The sequence below is a fragment of the Oncorhynchus tshawytscha genome, linkage group LG11 (genome assembly GCF_018296145.1).
Source record: "Oncorhynchus tshawytscha isolate Ot180627B linkage group LG11, Otsh_v2.0, whole genome shotgun sequence".
NCBI classification, from domain to species: domain Eukaryota; kingdom Metazoa; phylum Chordata; class Actinopteri; order Salmoniformes; family Salmonidae; genus Oncorhynchus; species Oncorhynchus tshawytscha.
Window position 1 is genome coordinate 18,528,095 of NC_056439.1, and position 7,643 is coordinate 18,535,737.

At 40.8% G+C, this 7,643-nt stretch overlaps 1 protein-coding gene across 2 annotated transcripts in view; it reads right to left on the bottom strand.

The window, feature by feature from the left end:
* Positions 1-6,630, bottom strand: part of LOC121838753 (mediator of RNA polymerase II transcription subunit 15-like) — a 15,101-nt gene extending 8,471 nt beyond the window's left edge. The window contains exon 1 of one of the 2 annotated variants that reach the window (XM_042329865.1): positions 6,257-6,630. The gene's annotated coding sequence lies outside the window, so the exon portion shown is untranslated. Of the gene's footprint in view, positions 1-2,629; positions 2,977-6,256 lie in introns of those variants that run through there. The other variant, XM_024436980.2, reaches the window with a different exon arrangement.
* Positions 6,631-7,643: the final 1,013 nt, after the last annotated feature.

A 7,643-nucleotide genomic window follows, 5' to 3' on the forward strand; every position in this document is an offset into this window, starting at 1 on the left:
AAGGCAAGAGAGAGGACAATGAGAGAGAACTACTGAGTCACAATAACCTTCTTCGGAAAAAAGGTCAAAAGTGAAAAATATTACATTTTCAATTTCCGTCAAAGCTAGTCAGTCAACCTAAGAGTAAAAAATTATAATACGTGAAAAGAAAGGCACATTTATTGTAGTCCAAATCTTTCTGGGCATCACTTTCATTGCCATGGCAACACATTATGATAATCACAATCTGGATGTGTATCTGAGGGCATAGTGTTTGTGCAGAGTATACTACGACCATCTTCCCAATGCACAAAGATACAGACCCCTCTGCAATTGCATTTAGAGTTTGAAGAGATGGACTTTTCCAATGGTGAGAGTGGTGACGATGTAATGCAATGGAATACATTGCAACTGTCCTCTGGTCTGTATAAGAATACTGAAACTGAAAATGTCCCAGTTCTTCCATGGCCTGCATATTCACCAGACATGTCACCCTCTGAGCATGTTTGGGATGCTCTGGATCGACAGCGTGTTCCAGTTCCTGCCAAATATCCAGCAACTTCGCACAGACATTGAAGAGGAGTGGGAGAACATTCCACAGGCCACAATCAACAGCCTGATCAACTCTATGCGAAGGAGCTGTATCAGGCAAATGGCGGTCACACCAGATACTGACTGTTTTTCTGATCCACCTTATCTGTGAGGTATCTGTGACCAACAGATGCATATCTGTATTCCCAGTCATGTGAAATCCATAGACTAGGACCTAATGAATGTATTTCAGTTGACTGATTTCCTTATATGAACTGTAAATTGTTGCGTTTATATTTTTGTTCAGTACATATTACTCAGGCATATCACATATCATATGCTACCTCCCTATTCAATAGTTGACTGTGGCTGCATCTTCAGCACAACAACTTTTTTTTAATTCTGCAGGACTTTAGGGCCAAATATACCATATATATATATATATATATATATGGCTTTTATAAATATGAGATATTTATTGTTACCGAAGAGTAGCTTAGAGAACAATCGATAGCTGTGCCTATTCTGTTCCTGAAGGCAGGCATTGCCGAGATGAGGGCAGTATGCCATCCTACAGTTGTCTATAATATAGACTTATACATGTTATAGGCCTCGTTGTATGGTAGGCTACACTGATTGTACAAGGTACAGGTGACCGAAAACTGTGCAAAATATATTTGGTAGAACTTACAACAACACATGACTCAGTAGTTGTTTCTCCAAAAGGTGGTAGGCTACTGTTTAGCATAGGCAGCAACCATTTAGCAAACACACACCTTAAAATAGACAGCTGCAGCTGCTCATATCCTGCACAGTGGCAGGATATATACAGTAATTTACTTGTCTGACCGACCACGCACACTTCAGGGTGAGAACACTATTGCATTGGCCAGGGAAAATTAAACACCATGTTATATTATAGCATGTTCTTCTGTATGCTTATTACATGATAAGGTTGTTCAGAAATCCAAATTATGAACAATTCTGTAGATGCGGTTCTGCTATAGCTATAAAAAATATATATATTATATATCTATATATATAAACAATGTGCATGCGTCACTGTATTTATGAAGAAATACCTCTATCAATTTCCGGGAATGGGAGAGGCGTGGCTTGAGAAAACCATGGAAGACGCATCGCCTTGGCCTATTTTGCTTAACAGCAGAAATCATATGGAGTGGGTTTTGCAGTGTTTGTTTTTCATGGAAGGGTTTCTGCCATATGAAATATTTGCACAATAACACGATTTCCCCCTAACCTTTCAGTAGGCGATCGGGTGTAGACTAGTAGAGCCATAACAAAGTGGACCGCACGTTGCAGCTAATTACACAACCCCCTGTCGGGTTTATTAACCCAACCAACCAACCAACCAACCAACCAAGGAAAGCCGTTAATATAGTCTAGGCTTGTACCGTCAACCATAATTACCTAATCCATGAGACGGTCGAGCGTTTCTTAATTTAAACAGCGAATACCCTTGCAGCCAATGGGGCATGGCGGTGAAAGCGAACGCACATTCGATGTCGGCTATAGGCTGGCTATTTGACATGGAGGAGTGAGAATTCCCCCCCAGACAGCACCCAAAAAAATCTAAGTAAAAAACCAAAAACATGCTGCGTCCTACTTCTGAACAACCCTTGCTGAACCCCCGCCTCCTCTCCGTCCCCACCGCCAGCCAGCTCAGCGCTATTTACGAGAAGGCAGCCCTTTGTTACAGAAAACGGATTATCCAGTCACTAATTCCATGGCACATTACAACAAAGTGAGACAACAATGCACCCCATATTGGCTACACAAGTACCACGACAAAAGTAAGGATAATATAAACCGCGCAGCTAGGGCTGCTCAACTTATCAACATGGTTAATAGCCTACGTCATAGGAACTGATATTGCTTCCTATGTTTATGAAAATCACCATAAAGCAATAAAACACACACAGGTATCAACAGCTGATCAACAATCTTTATGTTCAATATGCATAGAAGCTTATGTAATGAAATGGTAAACTTTGTTTACAACTAATGTCATCCATTCACTTGCATGTTTCTTGGTTCACATTCACCGATCAAAAAGCCGGATATATAAATAAATCAAAGTTGCTATCCGATCACTTACCGTGCTTGTCATGTTTCTGCGATGCCCCAACAATCACCCACCACCAACCAGTGCAGCAACTATCCCCAGACCCACGCGCCCAGCAGTGCAATCGAACCGAGACGACAGCATACATCTCTAGCGTTGAGTCATTCTATGCTGACCTCACTATTATTTTTCAAGCCAAAGGTAGATCGATGTCGTTAGAAAATAAGTGCTATCCAGTCCGAAATGGGGCACTGATCTGCAAAAATGTGGACATTATAGCCCACATGCCCACAACACACCACTGTCATATGCGGCCTTTTCTCTCTCAATGTAGAACGCTCTCTCAAACGTTCTCTTTCAGTTTGTCTTGTGATCCCCTCCAGTCTGTTCGCCACACCTACTTCCACGACCATATATGGCTTTCATCTTGTATGCGAGGCGTTGTAATTTACTGGGCAAACTCTACTCAGATCCATGCAGGGAAATTCCGTCAGTCGGCTACTGATACAAAGAGGGGCCCTTATTTAAATCCCATCAATATTAAAAATGTCAGGGGCGAGCCTCGCACTAGTTCCAAGTTAGAGAGAATACGTCTACCTACTCTCAGTATTCATTAACATTATTACAGCATTATTGCACAGCCATCACACCCACACACACTCATGAGTACACTAACATCTAGACTTTACAAACTGTTGAGTAAACAGTCCATCAGCAGAACCCCACAATCCAACTGCAGCTGCCTTTTTCAAGATGCATTGAGAAAAAGCAGCAAGACATTTTCGGGGTGACACTATGAGATGTCATATCTATGATCTCATACACACTGATCTCAGTGAATCAGCAGGTAGACTCATTCATTCGGTCAGTCATTGATAGAAAGATGCACAGAGATTTAGGAATAAAGCAGTTTGAGATGGAGTTTTCCGCACAGCTTTCAAAGGCTGCTGCTCCCTACTGTTTTCTAACGCTGCTGTGTGAATGCAGACTGGCTGCACAACTGGGGTGCCTAGCGAATAGCAGTGACCATGACCAAGCATGTTCCAGCTGACAGAAAGGAGACACTGCCAGTCCCTCTGTGTCAGGGTATGCTCTGCCCTCTGCTATGCCTTAAAATAACGCCACAAAGCCTGAAAACATTAATGCGTGCTATTCGGTGCATAAGAAATATGCCCGCCTTGCTATGTGAGAGTGTGTGGGATACGTATGATTGTGTGTGTGTTGTGGTTTTGAATCAAAGTCATGTCCATATCATATCCACTCTTTCAATCTTTCATTGGTTGTAGAAATAAGATGCAAATCTACCCTCGAAAGAGAAATTATGTTTGGCACTTGGCATAACCATTATTGGCACATGGCATATCCATTAGTGATTATTGTGATTTTGCTTTTGTAAATGTTTGTAGGTCTATGTAGCCAAATTGTATCTATGATCTTATGCGATCATTCATGTTTTTGGTATGTTATTTTTTATATCTGAGAATTAACCAATGATATCAGGCCACACCCAGCCATGATTACAGACACCTGTGTGTGTCCTTTGACACTATATAAACTAGTCACCCCGCAGTGTTTGTCATTATACCCTGATGAAGACAGCTTGTCTGTAGAAACGTTGGTTATTCGGTTATTCAAGTACTGCATCTGAGCCCTTAGAGTGTTCGGCTCTCCTTTAAATGTTCAAGTGTTCTACTCCGCTAGCCAGCAATTCGCCTAAATAGGTGTGTTTTTGTTTTTTTCGCCTCTAGATATCAATTGACCTAGTTATAATTGTCTGTCATTAAACTGGTCATATTTAAACTGTTAATAAAATGAAGACTATAGTCCAGTCCACTCTTCTGTGCAGGACACGTACAGTAGCTCAGGTGTGTTGTTACAGACTGATGGACACTTTCTGGTCTGCGTATCAAAGTAGGGTAGGGGAGGTATACGCAGTATCAATTAATACGGCTAATGGAACAGATCAGAATGTTTGGCTTACAATGTTGACAAACTATTATGTATTCACATTTTGAACGCAGCAATATGCACACAGTGGTAGTCCTGCGCAATTTGCGGGAAAACACTGTTCTAAAATACTTCAAGAACTGAGATGGACATATCCGTTAGAAATGTATAAAGAGGGCAATTCTAAAGATGCAACCACTATCACGGGTTGCTAAAATAGGACTAGGATAATGCCTTTGGCTGCTAGACAATGAAAGAACGTTGAAAGAAAACCAATAGTACAGGAGAATAGTAGCCTATGCCTGCACCTGGCAGAATGATAGCATTAATATTTGCATCAATCCAGTGGCCATTTGTTTTGCAAACGCCATCTCATGTGGTCTACAGAAACATGCTAACCAAACAACAGTGCTTGGTGACCGTACAGTTAAATTAAAGGGTAACTACACACAAAAAATCTAATTTTCTTAGATTTTTTACCCAGACCTCAAAAGTGTTCTCCTGATGTGGTTTAAGCATTGTTGTGGACTTAGAACATCCAATTTAGTTGTTTTTCTATTTAGAAAGTGTGACTTTGAGAGCGAAAACCTGGAAAATAATTTGGTACAAATCTGAAACCTGTGAATTTCTGACTCAGTTGACAGTCACATTTATCTATTTCAATAATTGACATACTATTAGCCTACTTGCAAAGTAGACTACAGCTTGGGTTGGCCTGACTGAAAAACCAATAGGCCCATGGGATTCATCATTTTAGATCCTTCAGATTGTATTGCTAGGTTTCCATCCAATTGATGACAGATTTTCATGTGAATACTCTAGAATTTGCATAAAGAAAATATGAGCATTTTCCCACCAATGGTGTTTCCACCAAATGGACTATTTGCCGATAAAAATCACCGCATGATGTGCATCGATCATCATGTCACCAGAATAAAACCCTCGATATTTATTGGAAAGGAGAATCAAGATCACAATACTTTCACCACCCTGTTTAGTTCATAATTTATTTAATCTGTAGACTAATAAACTACACGATTTCCCGAGTTCACCAGCGACCACACACCATATAATCGCGTGACTCCAAATTTACTTAGATATGATGGTTATTATATCGATATTTGCGCATAAATGCCTTTCCACTGGCATTTCTCTCATGATAAATTTTACCGACACAAAAAGATCCCACCATGTCGAAAGAACAAAGTATCTGTAGGCATTTATAAAATTGTACCGAAACTTCCAGTTCCCATCACAGCTGTCGTGATTTTTTTGTATATGACTTTACTTTCATAAAAACTGTGGATGTCAAACAGGTCGCCTTCGCAGGGCGGGCCGTTTTGGAAATGTTAGGCATATTAGAGTACACCCACCCGCTTCTCCAGGCACAACTAGGGAGGTGCACAAGGCTACTCATCATCGTGCAGCAAACATTGGCATCCGAGCTATATCGAACCACGCGAATCTGTATCTAGCCTAGACTACTGCATAGAGATCCATCAGCAGGACCTCCATGAAGATTCATTGAGATGTGTTGTTTTTTAGATGCAACCATTGTCGCTGACATATGCAGCAGGGAGTGGACAATAACGATGAATCTTGAATCTTAATTGACACCTTGGCTTTTTTAAAAACCATAGAACAGTTTAAAAACACGAATAAGTTGTTACGTTACTACACACATGAATTAAAGCAATGTAGGTTATACGTTACCTTGTAGGCTAGTATGCATCGCTGGCACAATTTGTAGTTTGCATTTTCTCCCTCTTCAGAAACAGAAAACTTTTCTTTTCTGCTCTTCGAAGCGTCACTTCCTACTCTTGCTGCCGAAGTCATTGCATGATGATTGTGAATGTAACTATAGCATTAAACTGTATTGTGAGTTGTTGCGATGCCAACTAAACTACGCTAATCTCTTCAAGTATTGCGACAGAGATACAAAATAAAAATAAACAAAGAATATCTAGAATTTATGAGAAACCATGGCGCATACCATTTCAATACATTTAACGATACCCTACTGTAGGTGACGCAAATGCTCAATCGCAAAGAGTCGAGGAAAAGAAAGTGTCAACCACCACACCTCCGTTCCGCCAGCAAGAATAAGCAAGACCTAGCAAGGATAATCCCCGAGCTCGGCGATTCTCCTTCAAAATAAAAGCAATACAATTGTCAAAATTATTAACATTTTATGAGGAAATGTTACAGACTTGAATTTTGTTTAACAATATAAAAAAAAGGAAATAAGGCCAACGCCTTTATAGCACAAATAATATTATAGCATTGGCATTATTGTTACAGCATTCAAATGAATGATTACTAGACAGTTATCATGGTAACAGCAGTAAAACCATTCAAAAACATTATTTATAATAATAGTAATAACAATATTAATAATATTGTTACAATTATAATAATACACTTTAGAAAACACTTAAATCCCATTGTTAATTAGTCCATTGAATTTGGTGAGTAGAGTGTTGGAGGCTATTTTGTAGATGACATCGCCGAAGCCAAGGATCAGAAGGATAGTCAGTTTTACGAGGGTATGTTTGGCAGCATGAGTGAAGGATGCTTTGTTGCGAAATAGGAAGCCAATTCTAGATTTAATTTTGGATTGGAGATGCTTAATGTGAGTCTGGAAGGAGAGTTTACAGTCTGACCAGACACCTAGGTATTGCGCAGCAGCAGCGGCAGCAGCGCCTCTTCAACCTCAGGAGGCTGAAGAAATTCGGCTTGTCACCAAAAGCACTCACAAACTTCTACAGATGCACAATCGAGAGCATCCTGTCGGGCTGTATCACAGCCTGGTACGGCAACTGCTCCGCCCACAACCGTAAGGCTCTCCAGAGGGTAGTGAGGTCTGCACAACGCATCACCGGGGGCAAACTACCTGCCCTCCAGGACACCTACACCACCCGATGTCACAGGAAGGCCATAAAGATCATCAAGGACAACAACCACCCGAGCCACTGCCTGTTCACCCCGCTATCATCCAGAAGGTGAGGTCAGTACAGGTGCATCAAAGCTGGGACCGAGAGACTGAAAAACAGCTTCTTTCTCAAGCCCATCAGACTGTTTAACAGCCACCACTAACATT